The 18,422-nt window shown below is 39.3% G+C and overlaps 1 long non-coding RNA gene across 1 annotated transcript; it reads left to right on the top strand.

Moving 5' to 3' along the window:
* Nucleotides 1–5,859: 5,859 nt before the first annotated feature.
* Nucleotides 5,860–6,438, top strand: LOC129808864 (uncharacterized). The gene is made up of 2 exons (XR_008752475.1): nucleotides 5,860–6,122; nucleotides 6,277–6,438. It is a non-coding gene; the product is annotated as an uncharacterized LOC129808864 (long non-coding RNA).
* Nucleotides 6,439–18,422: the final 11,984 nt, after the last annotated feature.

Here is an 18,422-nt window from a genome sequence, read left to right as displayed (position 1 = left end):
AGAGGGTGGAGGGCTTCTCTACTTTAGTTAATGATTTGTTTGAGAGAGTTGTACCAAAGAAGCGCTCACTCGTCCCTCCCCTATCGACTCCCTGGATCGATGATAGCATAGTGTCGTCTATAAAGCGCAGAGACGTTGCATATAAAAAATGGAAACGATCTGGCCGTTCAGCTGATGAACTTTCATTCAAGAAGCTTCGTAATGAGACTCGTAATCTTATTAAATCTCGTAAAAAACGTCATTTTGACAAGTGCTTGGATCCTAAGCTTCCATCAAGAACTCTTTGGTGCAATATTAAAAAGCTTGGTCTGCGACCGTCTGTGTCATCAAGTGAAAGCAATTCAATCTCAGCTCAAGAGTTGTGTGTATTCTTTTCTTCCTATACGTCTGATCTGTTGATTTCTCCTTCTTTGCCCCCCGCGCCCTGGGAGGGTTTTAGCTTCAACTGTGTTTCGCAGGATAACGTAGTTTTTAGCTATCTCACGTGTCAAGTCGAATGCTATGGGGTGTGATGGCGTCTCTCTTCAATTCATCAAAATTCTTCTCCCGGTAATCCTTCCAGTGCTCACTGATATCTTCAATCATATAATCACAACTTCAAATTATCCTGATTCTTGGAAACGGGCTCTTGTAGTTCCGATTCCCAAAATTTCTAATCCTAAATCTCCCTCTGATTTTAGGCCTATTAGCCTTCTTCCTGTTCTATCAAAGGCCTTTGAGTTTCTTCTTCACGAGCAGATATCACAATATTTAGAGGACAACAGGCTCCTCTGTGACTTTCAGTCAGGCTTTCGAAAGGGCCACAGCACTACGACGGCTCTCCTGAGAGTCAACCATGACATTGCGTCTTCAATGGATCGAGGTCGCTTCGTAATTCTTGTCCTGCTGGACTTTACTAAGGCCTTTGATAGCCTTCCTCACAATCTCCTATGTTATAAATTATGTTCCCTTTTTAAATTTTCATCCTCAGCAGTTGCTCTTATACAATCCTACTTCACTGGAAGGTCACTAATCGTGAAGTATTGTGAGAATATTTCGCCCCCTTCTCTTTTAAATAAGGGCATTGGACAAGGTTCAATTCTAGGCCCATTGCTTTTTTCTCTCTTCATTAATGATTTACCCTCAGTATTGAAAAATTGCTCCTTTCATCTTTATGCTGATGACCTTCAAATCTATGTTGAGGGTGATCCTTCTGATCCTCCTCAAGCTTTTCACCTAATGAACGGTAATCTTTCTAAAATTGAGCGCTGGGCGTTATCAAACGGATTAATTCTGAATCCTAAAAAGTCACAAGCTATTGTGATTTCTAAAAAAGGAGTTACCATTGATTCCTGTCCATTGCACCTTTACGGTGAAACTATCCCTTTTTCTGATCAGGTCAAAAACCTAGGTATAATCTTCAATACAACTCTCTCTTGGTCTGATCAAGCCACTTCTATTTGCCGAAAGGTCAATTATTCCCTGTATACCCTTAGACGCTTCCGGGACATTACGCCCTATGACACTCGTTTGATCCTCGCGCGAGCGCTTCTTCTTCCTTTTTTTAATTATGGAGCAGAGCTATTTTTTGCGGCGGATAGTGACACAATTCGTCGTCTGACGGTCTCCTTCAATGATTGTGTCAGGTATATTTGCGGCATAAGTCGCCGGGATCACATCACTCCATATAGAAACGTTTTCATTGGTTGTGATCTAAGATCCCTTTTGAAGATGAGAGCTGTTCTATTCCTGTTTCACCTATTGATTTCCGGATGTCCTGAGTACCTGTCGAGTCTTCTGGTTAGGGGGGGTTCGGCCAGGGTTCGGGGACTCTTGGTGCCTAGAGTGCGCAGTGACTGCCTTTATAAAACTTTGTTTGTTAAAGGCGTTACTGCTTACAATAGCATACCGAATGATAAGCGCACTTCTGCTGCAACCATTCGCCAATTTTTTCAAATAGAGGCCTGAGAAGCTTGGGATGTGGAAAATCTTTTTTTTTCTCTTCTTTTCTCTCTTTATTTCTCCTTATTTTCATTTTTATCCTTTTTTATTTTAGTTTTTTTATTATTATCTTTTTTTTCTTTCACAATTGTAAAAGGGATGATCCTATTATTGTGAATAAATACATTATTATTATTATTATTATTATTATTATGCAATCGGGCTGAAATTTTAGTGTGTTGTAGCCGTTGATTATACCTATCTAACAAAAAAAAACCTTAAGTCGATCCATAACCCCTGACCCGAGCTATAAGGGATCAAAGTTCGAACATTGACCGGCCTCTATCTCCGGTTCTAATTAACATAGCGACCTAAATTTTACCTTTTTGGTTTCGTCTCGATGAGCACTTTCAGATGGAAGTTCAAAAGGTCACCACAGGTGGCGCTGTGATAGCGTCAAAATTTATCGAAATTCAAAGTCACTTTTCTCAAAAACGGCATTGTACAAGTTAATGAAATTTTAGTATGTTGTAGCCCAGTCTAGGACGTTTCCAAAATGGTGCGTATGTGCGCTGTGGTTTCAATAGAACCGGAGATATGAGGGGTCAAAGTTCACGAAATTCAAAAAATCATATTTCCGGTTCTATGTGACCGATTTTGATGAATGAGGGCTTAAACGAAAGATCCCACCAAATTCTACAACTTTCTAAAATATTTGAACTTCGTGGGACCAACACCAGGGGCGCCACAGTCGAAAAACCAATTTCAATATCACATAACCTCAATTATCTCGACTGTCGCTGAACCGATTTTGATGATTACTTCGACGTAATTGTAGAGGACATTTGTCTCTACATTTCGTCCATACATCATTTTCCGCCCAGACTACGCTATCACTCCGATTTTGTCGTTTAAGTGTGAAAAAATTGATTTTTCCCATAAAAACGCTTTGAAATCACTCAGATGCCAATTTGACTGCCTCTACTCCACCAAGACACTTAAAATAAGGTTTTAAATGAAAAGTCCCACAAAAGACAACAATTCTTTGATATAGTTGAAGTTCAACAAATGAACACTTGGATGAAAAAAAAAGTTAAGAAACAAAAAACCTCGCTTATCTTGACTTCTGAGTAATCGATGAGTTCAAGTTTTACGGCAAAATTATAGAGAACATTCTGGTCTACATTTCACCCATATATCACTTTTGTGCCAGTTCATGCAAATCCTTCATATTTTGATTTAAATACAAAATTTGTATAATTTCACGAATTTGATTCAAGATAACTGAATGGCGACTCACAATTTCAGCTCTAAATCGAATTTGCATGCACTCCGAGTTAGCTAACGTTAAGAATCTCACCTACATAAGCCGGTTAGGATTATCTGTCCTTTTTCATTTATGTTTGGCTTGATCTACAGTTTTCTTACTAGATTCCTCTGCTTCACTCCTCTGGATTTCGTACAACTTTTTAGATGCTGTGACATAATTCATTTAAAATTTCTTCAGTATTAGATTTTGTGTAAATTTTCCCAAATCTTTTCAAGTTCCTCTTTTATGGGGCTATGATCGCAGTGATTTCTCAAATCAGGAAAAACAGTTCATGTCAAAAATAATTTTCAGTCTTGAAGGGTTCATTCAAGAAGGTGCTTTTTGCTTCATGGGACACTTATGTACGATGGCCAAATATACCTTTTTGTATGGTTTATTTTTTGGCCTTAGCATAGTAGTGAATGACTTTTGAACCTTTGACACAGTTACCGATTGACTTTTGCGAATGGAAAATACAAATTTTGCTATAGCCAAGAAACAACAATGCAAAACATTTTACTATCTACATAGATTTACTCGAAATTTTGTTCTGTGATCAGCTATGCTCCTTAACTTTTCCACGAAAGAGAAAATAATCCGTGTGATCCTCACATCATGCTCATATCTATCCCCATGGATTACGAATAAGCGTCCCAATTATCATAAATTTGGTATCAATAGTTGCGTTTAGTTTTCCCAATGGGATGATCTGCTGCAAGAAAATACTTGTACATTTCTATAAATTCACTATTACTTTCATATCAGTTGAGAACAAGTCAGACATTTTGATGGTTAAGGAGATTTATCTGCCGTAAAGGGAAACTCCGAATAATTATTTAAATCAGTAAGTAAGCCTTATAGAAGAGTATGACGCCACACGTATGGAGATGTATGATGTCATGTTTCTGATTGCATAACATTTGTAATATACGTTCCAATGGCCCCCCGCCCTCCCCGCCCCCTATCGCCCTCCCTTTCACAGAAAATTATGACGTCACATTTAACTTTTGCATTTAAATTTACAGATTACACTGATTTTTTAACATTATTTTCCCTCTTGACTTGATTTTTTTTTGCAAATTTTCAATCGCGTTTGAATGATTTAGTTGAAACTCAATCACATTACACAGATTCCAAACTGTATGGGAAAGATCCCAACTGACCAGGTGTTAACAGTTGGTAACCAGCTGTTAACAGAGTTGTTAGGTTGCCTAACAAATTCATCTGACTTTTTGTTCCAAAATGAGACACTTTTCCGTTCATGGTGGACACTAGTGGAACTGTGGAGAATTACCTATAAATATATTGTGGTGTTATAAATCTGTCAGGGACTGTGTGTTTCTTGGGCTTCCTTCTACCGTTTGTGATATTCACGTACCTGTGGTAAACAATAATTTCTCTGTGATAGGATTCTGTGATATCTAATACCCTCTTCTTCCTGCCCAGTTTACCTGGAAATATATATTCCTTTATTAAATATCTTCAACAGTGATCCGGAACGTAGGCGGCTGGATTTTCCAGAAGACGTTTCCTCGATGACCGCCAAATGCCCTTCTCCAAATCCACTGAGGCAGTGAAACACAATTATCACCTTCACCAATTATTTATTTCCACCAATTTCTCCACTACTAGACTGAACACAGTTTAACTCTACGTCACTGTCGTTTTTCTGTATTTTTAATTTAATATTTTTATAAAAAATTCACTAAATAAACTAATAACTTTTTCTCCTCACGTCTCTTCGATTTTCAAGTCTCTTACGTAATGCCCATACTCGTTCCCGCTTATTCCCCTACTTTCTTTCCAGCTGATCTCATTCACCACTTTTTCCTCTTTCTCTCTCCCTCCATGCATGTTCAAAATCCAACCGTCTTTTGTCTCTGTTAACACCAGTGTTACTTCTGTGTTAACTAGAGTTTTTCAAAATCGTTTTTTACTTTTTTAAATAATAAAACATTTTTTTAATTAAATTACATTTTATTTCATATAAAAAAAATAAAGAAAATCACAATATCTTAAAAATACCGAATGAGGCAGGAATTGTTGCACTTATTCTCAAGCTGTCTGGTGCTGTCTTGTCTCTTGCCTCCTTGCCTCTTATCTCTTGCCTTTGGGATGATCTGTCGGAATTTTCTCCGTGCTAGACTTTCCCAAATCCGCTTTCAGGCCCACAGGTTCATGTGATTCATCCTCAGGATCATGTAAGAAAAAATAAAAAAAAATGATAAGTCTAATTTTTGGTTTTAAGCAGAAATGTCGGAACGGAAGTTGAAGATCCTGAAGAAAGTATGCCAATAAGTGATGTAAAAAACACATTTTAGGAATTTGAGCAGATCTCTGGCCACAATGACGATCAACAAAGTATAAAAATTCCGAAGTCCGCGTACTCGTGTAACTTCTGGAAAATTGTCTATTTTTTGGAAGAAATTTCCAGCCGAAGGTGGAAAATCGTAAAAAATATTATTCCAAAGAGGGTTGTGGATTAGACATCCAATTTATTCTAGTCGATTTTTGGTCAGCGTGATAAGAACAAATGTGCAACTTCCGGAATGCGGACACTTGCATGATTTCTTGAAAATTTTCTCGTTTTGGATAGAAATTTTTAGCCGGAAGTGGAAAGTCGTGGAAAGGGTATACCAGTGAAGAACTTGGATGGGAAATCCAAGTGATTTAGGATGAATTTTTGCAAGCAGAATGCGAAAAATATATCAAAATTAACAAGCTCGCGCATTCACACAATTCCTGGAAAATTTTCTATTTTCGAGTGGAATTCTCTGACCGGAAGTGGAAAAATAGGTAGAAGGTACATCAGTGAGGGCTATTTATGATGCATCTAAAGGATTCTGGTCAATTTCAGGTCAGCAAGACGGAAAAACACGTTAAAATCTGGGAGGTTGCATTATTTGTGGAAAATTTTCTATTTTTGGATAGAAATCTCTGGCCGGAAGTGGAAAATCGTGTAGAGGGTATATCAGTGAGGAGAATGGAAAAGAATTCTGGCCAATTAGGGGCAAGCAGGACGTGAAAAACACGTTAAAATCTGGGAGGTCGCGCACTTGCATAATTTGTGGGAAATTTTCTATTTTTGGGCGAAAATATCTCGCCGGAAGTGGAAAATCGGTTTGGAAGTTCATCAGTGAGGGCTACGAATGCGATATTTAAGGGATTCTGGCCGATCTCAGACCAGCAGGACGTGGAAAATCGGAAAATCTTAAAAAACAAGAATCTACGCAATTTCAGGCACTTCAGAGAGTATTTCTTGAGGAAAATAAAGAAAAAACTTGCACACTGATTTAAACTTACCTTTCAGAAGAAAAGTTTTCCACTAAGATACCGCAAAAAACTAAATTTTATACATTTTCCGCGGTGGAAAATGTCCAGATGTCATCCTGAACAAGACGCGTTTTAGTTACGAAATTCGCCGTTACGCTACTCGTGTGCTGTACCTTAAAAACTTGCCAGCGTTGGTAACAATTTTAGGCCAACTCAATGCTACTTTCCACTGGCCCAAAACTGTTACCAGCGCTGTTAACATTCTGGTACCCAGAGCTGTTGGTTGTTAACTTTGGTCAGTTGGGATCTGGAAACCCATTGATGCATGTGAAGAATGTGCTTCAAAAACAAGGAACTGCCCCTTATGTCGAGAACCATACGTTGAGACTACAAAAATATACTTTTCGTAATAGAGAGAGAATTGAATGCAAAGCTAATATCTTAATGAGTTGTCAATACATATGAAAATCAGCCATGATTAAGAGGAAATAAAATTGTTTAAAAAGAAGAAAATGCGTTTTCTGCAAGAGTCAGGAAAGCAAAGTTAATTTTATAACAGAGTCGAGAAGAATAATTTTATACACAGGTAAGAGGTAAAGTCAAAAAGGGGAAAAATAGAAAAATTGATGTCTTACAAATTATTGACTTACCTGCTATAAATGGAATTTCATGAAAAATGCGACAATAGTTTATCGATGATTTAAATGCATTATTGGTTGAGAAATAAGAATTTTTCAGTCTTAGTACTCCTAAATTTACTTCGGTATACCTCTGAAAATATTTTTTTTTCACGGCATATTGATTACTGGTTTTTACACAATCTTCAAGTTGAAGGATTAGCATTCATATTGGCATCATCTTTTTCATCTTGTCTTCCAGCAATTTTCTTAAAGTTGGTCCGTTTTCACAGAAGACGACCATGTCTTTTTGGTTAAATTCTACAGCAGCTATTCCACCCAGTAGCTTACGGCACATAACTCAACATTCGGTGAAAAGATCTCTGGAGAAAAACCGATCGCGATAAATGTTGTTTTTCTTCCTCCTTTTCAGCAACACTTCTACTTGACGTTAAATCTCTGCCAAAAATAAAAGTTTTTAAGTTGATAAAATTCTTATAAAACGGTATTACTCTGAGATTTCAAAGATCTTTTGATCACATCAACGAAATTTCCCAAGATAAATGCAAAGTGTGCAAAATCTTTGTTTCATATCCGATAAAACTTGTTTGGACATGTCACTCTGCTGCATATACACCTTTTTTTAATATCTCAGAGGAAAGTCTAGGAAAATGGCATGTAAAGCATTTTTCTAAAGAGCAGGTGGAACGATTACAAAAATTGAACTTAAATCGAGTTTGCTCCGATATGTGTTTTTCATAGTTCTTCTAGGTAATCTTGGTACCCGCTCCTTATACCAGGATGATTTTTTTTCCAAAAATTTAAGTGGATAGAGTTCAAAGATGATTTGTAGTGATAGTGAGTGCAAAGATAAATCCCCATGATCAATGAAAACTCAAAAGATACCCCAAAAAAGCTAGGCAAGCAATTGTGAGGAGGCGTCGACCTCGAGGGAGACCTAGGACAAGGTGGCTGAGTCAAATTCAGAATCTTGCCTTGGAGCGCATTGGGATTGAATCTGAACTTATTCCTGAAGTGGTGGAGGATCAACAAGTGTAGGTTGCTAAACTGGATGTTATGGGAACGCGACCCTAATAGGGATAAGCGGTTGAAAATGTTGATTATGAATGAAAACTCAGGTCTGTGACTTTCTTTTAGTGAGTATCTCTTAAAAATTCTCTTTTGGTGTTCGTTGACTAAGACCTTCATACAAAGTAGTCTTTTCTTAAAGAAGACGCATTCAGTTTTAATTTTCTAAGATTTCTCACAAAAAGGTTATCAAAATGATAAAAAATAGTCCATGAAAAAGGCATGAAGTGATTCAGTATCACAAGCGGCCGAGTTACAGAAGACCATGCATCTCTTAAGTAACTGGCCCATATTCACTATTTCATTTGAAGAAAAAACATTTTTACAGTGGAGGGTACAAAAAATTCACTTTTTCATACGTTTTTCCATAGAGACAATAAACTTTTGGGGAACTTTTTCCTAAAAAAACAACTGACTTATCATTCTGATATACTTCGAGGTTTTGCATTCTATCTGAAACACATTTAATTTGTTTGAGTCAACGTGTAAAATCTGCAAAATATTAACAGAGTAAAAGAGAAATAGCTTCAATTTTTATCTGAAGAGTATGCTAAGATTTTATTCAAAAGCAAAGATCTTCATCTTCTATTTTATATGAGAAAGTCTCTCAGAAATGCATATCAATCTAGCAACGAGTTATCATTAAAAAGGCGTGAGATGATTCAACATCGCAGATAATTGAATTTTAAGAGACTATGCATTACCCTGATAGCATGTTTCCCAAATAAAATCGATTCATATCTCAGAACAAAACATTTACGATTGCCTAAAGTATTTTCCAAACGGTGTGGCGGGTACACAGAAATTTCTAAACCACAACTCAAATAAAGTTTTCGATGTTCTTCAGTGCAAGGTGTAAAAGGTGTAAATAAAATTTTAATAACAATAATACTAGGACACATTTTTGCCCGAGAATTAAAGAGGACATAGTTCCGTGGTGATGTAGTGAGTGCAATCCAAATTTCCATATTCAGTCTAAAGCAAAAATCTGTGACATTCTTTTATTAAACATCCTCTTGAAGCTTTTCTTTCGATCCATTCACATAGGGAATATACTAAAAATACGATCATTTAATAAAAAGAAGAGGATTTCACACTTTTCTACTTTCAAGAAGAGTCTAGCAGGGATAAACATAATTTGGGAAAAGTTATCAGTGAAAAACATGTAAAATGTTTCAGTATCGCACATAACTAAATCTTAGGGGTACATTCATCAGCTCCACATTAATCAGTGACAAACTCACCCCATTCTATATAATTAAAAAAAATATATATATGAAAAACATCTTCAGATTTGTTATTTTGTTGCTGTATAGAATTTCCATTCTATAAGACCTATTAACAATAAGAGACAAAAGACGGTTGGATTTTGAACATGCATGGAGGGAGAGAGAAAGAGGAAAAAGTGGTGAATAGTATCAGCTGGAAAGAAAGTGGGGGAATGAGCGGGGGCTTGTCAGGGCATTACGTAAGAGACTTGATTTTTGCAAAGAGACGTGAGGAGAAAAGTGTATAAGTTTATTTAGTGAATTTCTTATAAAAATATTAACTTTAAAGTACAGAAAAACGACAGTGACGTAGAGTTAAACTGTGTTCAGTCTAGTAGTGGAGAATACTTGTAAATAAAATAATTGGTGAAGGTGAAAAGTGTGTTTCACTGCCTCAGTGGATTTAGAGAAGGGCATTTGGCGGTCATCGAGGAAACGTCTTCTGGAAAATCCAGCCGCCTACGTTCCGGATCACTGTTGAAGATATTTAATAAAGGAATATATATTTCCAGGTACGTGAATATCACAAACGGTAGAAGGAAGCCCAAGAAACACACAGTCCCTGACAGATTTATAACACCACAATATATTTATAGGTAAACTGGGCAGGAAGAAGAGGGTATTAGATATCACAGAATCCTATCACAGAGAAATTATTGTTTACCACAGGTAATTCTCCACATCAGTGGTCCTTCGAAGGAAAAGAGACCCCAACGAGGAGGCTTCAGTCACGCGGCATCATCCACGAGAACCTCGCAGTTTCGCCTGTTGACATTCGCACTCTGAAGACAATTGCCTTGTAGAAAAATCTTGGATATCTGCAGAAAATCTTTGGCCATTCACTGGGTATCCAGCAGAATTGAAAAGGAACTCCACGAAGAAGAGGACAAAGAAGCAGCTCCAAAGATGGCGAATATCAAGAGTCGAAGCGCATATAAAGGGCAACTTACCAGTGTAAAGACAGCCATATCCCGCTACCATGAAGATGAAAGTCTGTTGAGTAGAGACGGTGCTCGAGCGTACCTTGAGACGAATTTGGAGATTTGTGACAGAATCAGGGTTCGATACAATAGGGTACAGGATGAAATCATTAACCAAGCTGAATCAGAAGAAGAGCGCGAAAGGGAAATTGAGGAGCAAAATAATTTCCTATTGGAAATTGATGAAGCGGAAGAGAAACTGACTGAACTGATTGTCAATATCAAAGTCAGTGAATCTGCAAAGAAAGATCTTTTCCATTCAACCGTCATTGAAGATGAACGAATTGACAAACTTCTCGATGGCTTCTCAAAACTCGTAGAGCGTATGGATGGTAGTGAGAATTCCAAGTATTCGAAACTCGAACCAGTGAAAATCCCCACATTCAACGGAGAGCATGCGCAGTGGCGTTCATTCAAAGAGATGTTCATCAATCTGGTGGACAGCAACAAGAAACTGTCAAAGACGCAAAAGCTGCACCATCTCAAGACGAAGTTGACAGGAAAGGCCTTTGACGCCATTGATCATCTCGATATGTGTGATGAAAGCTACGCCATAGCGTGGGAAACCATCACAAACCGATTTGAGTGCAAGAAAAAGGTCATAAACGGTCACATCGAACGCATCAAGAGCCTACCTACTCTGAAGAATCCTATCGTCGATGATCTCAGGAATATCTACGATGTCTCCACGACGACTATCAACGCAATGGACGCTTTGAAGGTCAACACTCGAGATCCGTGGATCATCTACGAAGTCCTGAGCAAACTCGATCACGAGACACAGACGCTATGGTCGCAGGAGCAGTCAGACGTGCCAACATGGGACGAGTTTAAGGTATTTCTAAATAAACGTTGTAAAGCTTTAGATTTATGTCCATCCACGTACACTAGTAATGTAAACAGTTCAGGTTCAAAAGTTCAAATTCAGAAACAAAAAATTGTAAAGTCCCTCACGATCTCTAAAGAAAATTCAAGTCAAAAGCATGAGTCATGTAGCGTTTGCAAGAAATCCGCACATAAGTTGTGGAAATGCGATAAATTCAAGTCATTTCCTGCAGCCAAAAGGCTCGAAACTGTTAACAATTTAAATCTTTGCATGAATTGTATATCAGAAAGTAGATCCCAGCATGCTGTAGACAAATGCCCTTATCCTCCTTGCAAGCATTGCAATAAGTCTCATAATTATTGGGTTCACGATGCTCTCTCCAACCCCCCGTCAAAGGTTACTCAAGACAATCCTCAATCAGTTTCCGAGGATCAGAAGAAGCCAGCCGTGTTGAGTAGCTTTCTTCCGTCAAACAAGAGTGCCAATGGTGAGATTCATCGCTCTATTTTGAAGACAGCATGTGTAAGAATTCTGGATTCCCAACAAAATGTCCATGTGTGTCGCGCCCTTTTGGATTTTGGATCCGAGATTTCTGTGATGACAACCGAATTGTGCCAAAGATTGAGATTGAAGTTGCAAAAGTCCCCTTACACTCAAGTTGAAGGATTTCAAGGACAAGTAAGCAGCCTCAAGCATCAAGTGAATGCAATCCTCATCCCTCAGGAAGGAACGCAAATTTCTTTGCAATGTCAGGTTTCACAAAAGATTTCCACCAATTTGCCTACATCTCAGATAAACCCTCGGGATGTAAGGGTTCCCACGGGATTCGTGCTCGCTGACTCAGAGTGGCATGTGTCTAGGCCAATTGACCTACTCATCGGAGCAGCACACGAAGACGAAATTATGCTGGACGAAGTTTACAAAATGGGCCCAGGAATTCCATCACTCAGAAATACCGTCTTCGGTTGGGTAGTTTGCGGAAAATGGCAGCCTAATGGCGCACAATCAGCAGACACTCCCCCCGTTTGCCACACAATATCCCTGAAAACCATTGATGAGACCCTCAGGAAATTCTGGGAACTCGAAGAACTCTCAGAAGAAGGTCCACAAACGGTCGAGTATAGGGAAGTGGAAGAATTATATTCAAGTACGACAAAAAGATCGGAAAACGGTCAGTACAATGTTCGTCTACCTTTGAAGGGAAACTTCGGTGAACTCGGATCTAACCGAAAGCGAGCTTCAAGGCAACTGAACTTCCTAGAGAGAAGGCTCTCACAGAATCCTCAACTATACAAGGAGTACTCTAATATCTTTGAAGAGTATCTGAGTTTGGGAATCATAGAGAGAGTGCCTCTGATCGAGCTTCAAGCTAAGTCATATTACATGACACATCACTGTGTTGTTCGAGAAAACGCGTCATCTACCAAAGTCAGGATCGTTTTCAACTGCGGATCTGTTTCTGAGACCGGAATAAGTCTCAACGATGTTATCAAAGTGGGGCCTGTCGTTCAACCGGAGTTGATAGAGATCTTGTGGAGATTTAGACGATTCCCGATTGCACTATCCTGTGACATTGTCAAAATGTATTTGCAGGTACAACTCAATGAGGATCACAGAGATTTGCAACGTTTTCTTTGGCGAACATCACCAAGTGAACCAATCATGGACTACAGGTTCAAGACCTTGTGTTTTGGCAATGCTGCGTCACCCTATCTTGCCACAAAGACGTTGATCAAACTTGCAGAAGATGAAGGAGAAAGTTACCCACGAGCAGCAGAAGTTCTTCGGAACAATTTTTACGTGGATGACTGTCTATTGTCAGTGGAGACCACAAAGGAAGCGATCGAGGTGCAGAAAGATCTCATTAGTCTTCTCGGCAAAGCTCAAATGAAGCTATCCAAGTGGCAATCCAACTCTCCGACAGTACTTCAAACATTGCAAAAGGGCAACACAGAGGCAAAGGAAGTCTCAATCTCTGATGGCTGTGTGAAAGCGCTAGGATTGATGTGGAATCCGTCAAACGACACCTTTTCATTTCAAGTCGATACAATGGTCGAGAATTTAGTTCCAACCAAGAGAAATATCCTGAGAGTGGTGGCAAGGATTTATGATCCGCTAGGACTACTAGCCCCCATCACAATCAACGCGAAGTTAATCTTGCAGAATCTTTGGAAGAATGAGATTGACTGGGATACCGAGGTTGAGGGAGATATTTTGCGAGAGTGGAAAAAATTTATTGCCTCACTACAACACATTCCGTCTATGAGAATATCTCGATGGACATCGAAAAACGAAAATGTTTGTGAAGAGCAGCTCCACATGTTCTCGGATGCCTCCAACCTAGCCTACGGAGCCGCAGTGTGTCATGTCACCAAGGATGTCTCAGGACGAATTTCAAGTCAGATGTTGACGGCGAAGTCGAAAGTTGCGCCAATCAAAACTAAGACAATCCCGAAGCTAGAACTTTGTGCAGCAACACTTGGGGCCAAACTGTTAGCAAAGGTCACAAAAAGTCTGAAAATCAGCAAGGTTTATTGTTGGGTAGACGCCAAGGTAGTTCTTGCGCAAATTGCATCCGCTTCAAACAAACAAGACGTTTTTACCAAAAATAGAGTGACAACGATCAGAGTGTTGACAGCTGTTGAATGTTGGAGACACGTTCCCACAAAAGAAAACCCGGCAGACCTCATTTCAAGCGGAACCACAGCCATGGAGTTGAATAACTCATCATTGTATTGGGAAGGCCCACATTGGTTAAAGGAGAGAGCTTGGGAAAGCAAGGAAAGTGTTCCACCAGCAGTCGAGGAGTCACAAGACATTTCAGTCGCTACACTCACTGTCAACAAATCAGAAGCTCAAACCATTCAAGACCAAACAATCAACCAGAACATCACCTGGCACTTTCAACCGGCTCGTTCTCCGCACTTCAACGGATTAGTCGAAGCAGTAGTGAAGTCAGCAAAGACTCATCTCAAGAAAGTTATTGGCGAGCAACGACTAAATTATGAGGAATTTTACACAATTCTCACACAGGTCGAAGCCGTGTTGAATAGTAGGCCGATCACCATTCTATCGGACGATCCCAGAGATCCACAACCATTGACTCCGGGTCATTTTTTGCTTTTGGCACCACCGACTCAGTTGCCTGATGAAAATCTTGCATCCGTGAGGATGAACCACTTGACAAGATGGCAATTGTGTCAGCGGATTGTACAAGATTTTGTGAGAAAGTGGAGGCTATCCTACTTGCACACACTTCAAGAGCGCTCTAAATGGCACACGGAGAAAGAGAACCTGAAGGTGGATGAAATAGTGATCTTGCACGATGCTTCCATAGGAACCACCAAATGGACAACAGGAAGAGTTGTTGGAGTTCACACTGGAGGAGACGGGAAGGTGAGAGTCATCGACATAAAAACCCCGACAGGAACCTATACCAGGTCAGTGACTAAAGTTGCCAAATTTCCAACATGTGAGAGTCACAATCTCCCCCGGGAGCATGTATAGAATTTCCATTCTATAAGACCTCTTAACAATAAGAGACAAAAGACGGTTGGATTTTGAACATGCATGGAGGGAGAGAGAAAGAGGAAAAAGTGGTGAATAGTATCAGCTGGAAAGAAAGTGGGGGAATGAGCGGGGGCTTGTCAGGGCATTACGTAAGAGACTTGATTTTTGCAAAGAGACGTGAGGAGAAAAGTGTATAAGTTTATTTAGTGAATTTCTTATAAAAATATTAACTTTAAAGTACAGAAAAACGACAGTGACGTAGAGTTAAACTGTGTTCAGTCTAGTAGTGGAGAATACTTGTAAATAAAATAATTGGTGAAGGTGAAAAGTGTGTTTCACTGCCTCAGTGGATTTAGAGAAGGGCATTTGGCGGTCATCGAGGAAACGTCTTCTGGAAAATCCAGCCGCCTACGTTCCGGATCACTGTTGAAGATATTTAATAAAGGAATATATTTTTCCAGGTACGTGAATATCACAAACGGTAGAAGGAAGCCCAAGAAACACACAGTCCCTGACAGATTTATAACACCACAATATATTTATAGGTAAACTGGGCAGGAAGAAGAGGGTATTAGATATCACAGAATCCTATCACAGAGAAATTATTGTTTACCACAGGTAATTCTCCACAGTTGCCGTTTCTCGAGTTTTTATCGTAAGGTTCATGTGGAATTTCTTCAGATCTTCTTAAAACTCATTGTAGATAGTAAGAAAAGCATCAATTATAAATTCAAAATATGTAATATTGGGGAGAAAAATTTTGTAGTGCAAAGTTATCAGAAACCTAACACCTTTTCACATTCTTTACTCACTTGCAGCCAAGAAAATTAAATGATTCATATAAAAAGAATGAAATTTGCCTTCATTTACGATTTTCACTCCTCTTTTAATTGCCTCACTCCACTCCATAAAACTCATGACCGATGCAGAAGATCATATTTCGGGCATTCCGGCGAAAAGTGCATAGAAATTGAAGAAAAGTACATTCAACCATCAGTTTGTAAAATTAGGAAATAATTTAGGTATACCGAGCTTATATCACATACTCGAGATCCAAGATCAGTGTATGGAAATGCTTTTTCAAAAAAAAATGGACAAAGAAAAGTCATGAGATCAGCGGATCATATGGATCATCATGATCTAAAGAGGCACTGCGAAATTTATCGTACATTGCAAATAGAGGGGCAGAAATGAAATTTTTTGGTAGGCATATAAGAAGGATTCTCAAGAGAAAAAATTTACATAAATTAAACAGATCTTAAGAATCTCTTGCCATAATTAGACAACCCGTGCCACTAGAGTTCTCTAAATTGAAACAGCCTCTAACTCTTTAGAACAACTGCTAACTATATCCAATCTCTTCTGAGCACACTGTTAGGATATAATCCTGCAAAACTGATTTTTTGCGGTTACAAAATATTCAACCTTTGAAGATACTTTTTCATATAGCTATGCATGGGTGGTGATCATACCACTAAAATTGCGAAAACATCTGGGGGTAAGTAAAATAAAGATGCGCAAAATAGACTTCATTCAACTTAGATAAAAGATCATCCCAATGGAAGATCTCCCTTAAAAGTACGGTAGAGTAAATTAATTTCTCGAAACATATGTGAAATTATATGAAAAGTACTTTTTCATTGCAAAAACGTTTATCCTTTTTATGTAGAAGTCTTTAATAGCTCTCAAAGGGAAGAAAAATTCCCACAGCAATTAAAATATTCCCACGACAATTAATTTATAGTCGCCCCCGTATGACACATTCCATGCCATTTTTGCAATAGGATACATTCTTAAGTACGGGTCATATATCCAGAAGTTACCACGCGCCACTCTGAAACCCGAAACCCGAGATTTGTTTCTCTCACTGTTTTTCCCCGCCAAGTGACGCGCGCAATTATTCCCACGGGACATGTGTATGTGTATGAAAATGTATGCATGCATGGGAAATGTCTATATGGGATATCTATGCATGGGTGACGTCAGCCTGTGGACGATGCAACGGTTCACGATTCAGCGAGAGCCCATCAACATGCCGCCGTGGCCGAGTGGTCTAAGCGGTGGTACACATTACGTTTAAGACTTTAAGTATCTGTCGGTTCAATCCCAGGTCTCGGCCAAAAAATTTTCACGTCGCGAAAAAAAATTACGGAAATGGTTAATAATAGGAATAACAGAGGGCGCGCGCATAGAAAATAAGAGCAGCGGTCGGTAATAAAAATGACGGACAAAAATAAAAATGGCGGTCGGAAATTAAAAATGGCGGACAAAAATAGTAGCAGCGGTCGGTAATAAAAGATGGCGGATGGTAATTCAAAATAGCGGACAGAAATCAAAATGGTGGATAGGCATTCAAAATGGCGGACAGAAATTCAAATTCACAATCATAGATGGCGCTCGTGTGCTCTAACGGAAATTCAAATTTTCACTGAGTGACGTCATCCCCCCCGGGGTGACCTCGGCCCCCAAAATATTGCGTCATGTCTCCAGGGTGTGACGTCAGCACCGTACACAGAAAACCACGCCCACAAAAGAGTACTCTGCGCGCCCAGCCAATAATGACCCTCTAAAAGTGCAATCTCAAAAAGTTCAAGATGTCCGTCTAAAGTTTACATCTTAAAATCGCAATATGACCATCAAAACGGTTTACATTCAAACAACAGTACTCTGCTGGGACAGCCAATAAAAATGGTTCCCAACAACAGTACTCTGCTGGGACAGCCAATAAAAATGATTTCTCCACAACAGTACTCTGCTGGGACAACCAATAAAATTAACCGAAAACCGAAAAGGGGGTTGCGGGAAGGGGGGAACGGGGAGGAGGGATTACCCTGAAGGTAGCCCATCGACCAGCATTATAGCCCTGTGACGTCACAAAACAGTACTCTGCTGGGTCACACAGGTGACGTCACAACAGTACTCTGCTGGCACCTTACTACTATTACTTCTTACTTGGACATCGTTGTCGACAATAAAATGTTGGAACACCGGGTAGCAGAGGACCTTTCATCTCTTCATGGTGCCATTCGGGAATGTCTAACTGGACTAGCTAACATGGGTTATAAAACCAATGAATGGGACGCCATCATAGTGCACATCGCCATGAAAAAGCTGGACAGCGAAACACAGCGTCTCTTTGATGAAAGTTTGGACTCCGCAAAAATAATGCCAACACTAAAGGAATTACTCGGTTTTTTAATGAAGCGGCATCACAATTTGTTAAACAACGCCAAGAAGTCTTCTAAACCAGAGAAGGCTGCAAATACCACCAACAAGAAGACCTTCTATTCTACAGTCCAGTCTTGTGGTATGTGCAAAAAGGAACACTCAATAACTAAATGTAAAAAGTTCATAGAACTGAACACATTGAGCCGGAAGACAATGGCTGACAAACTGGGACTCTGCGTAAATTGCCTCATGCATAAGCACGATGAGAAATGCTTCAGCAAGAAAACATGCTACGAATGCCAAAAACCACACCACACTCTTCTCCACTTTAAGAAGGAGGCAGAGGAGAATGAGCAGTCCAATAATACAAACGAAACTGCTTCCGACACAGACACATCAAATGACGAAGAGGTCAAATCCCTTGCAATCCGCAAGGAACACACTGTCATGTTAGCGACAGCG

Source organism: Phlebotomus papatasi, unplaced genomic scaffold (assembly GCF_024763615.1).
Source record: "Phlebotomus papatasi isolate M1 unplaced genomic scaffold, Ppap_2.1 HiC_scaffold_140, whole genome shotgun sequence".
NCBI classification, from domain to species: domain Eukaryota; kingdom Metazoa; phylum Arthropoda; class Insecta; order Diptera; family Psychodidae; genus Phlebotomus; species Phlebotomus papatasi.
Note: the sequence above shows the minus strand (reverse complement) of the source record. Positions and strands in the feature narration are given on the sequence as shown.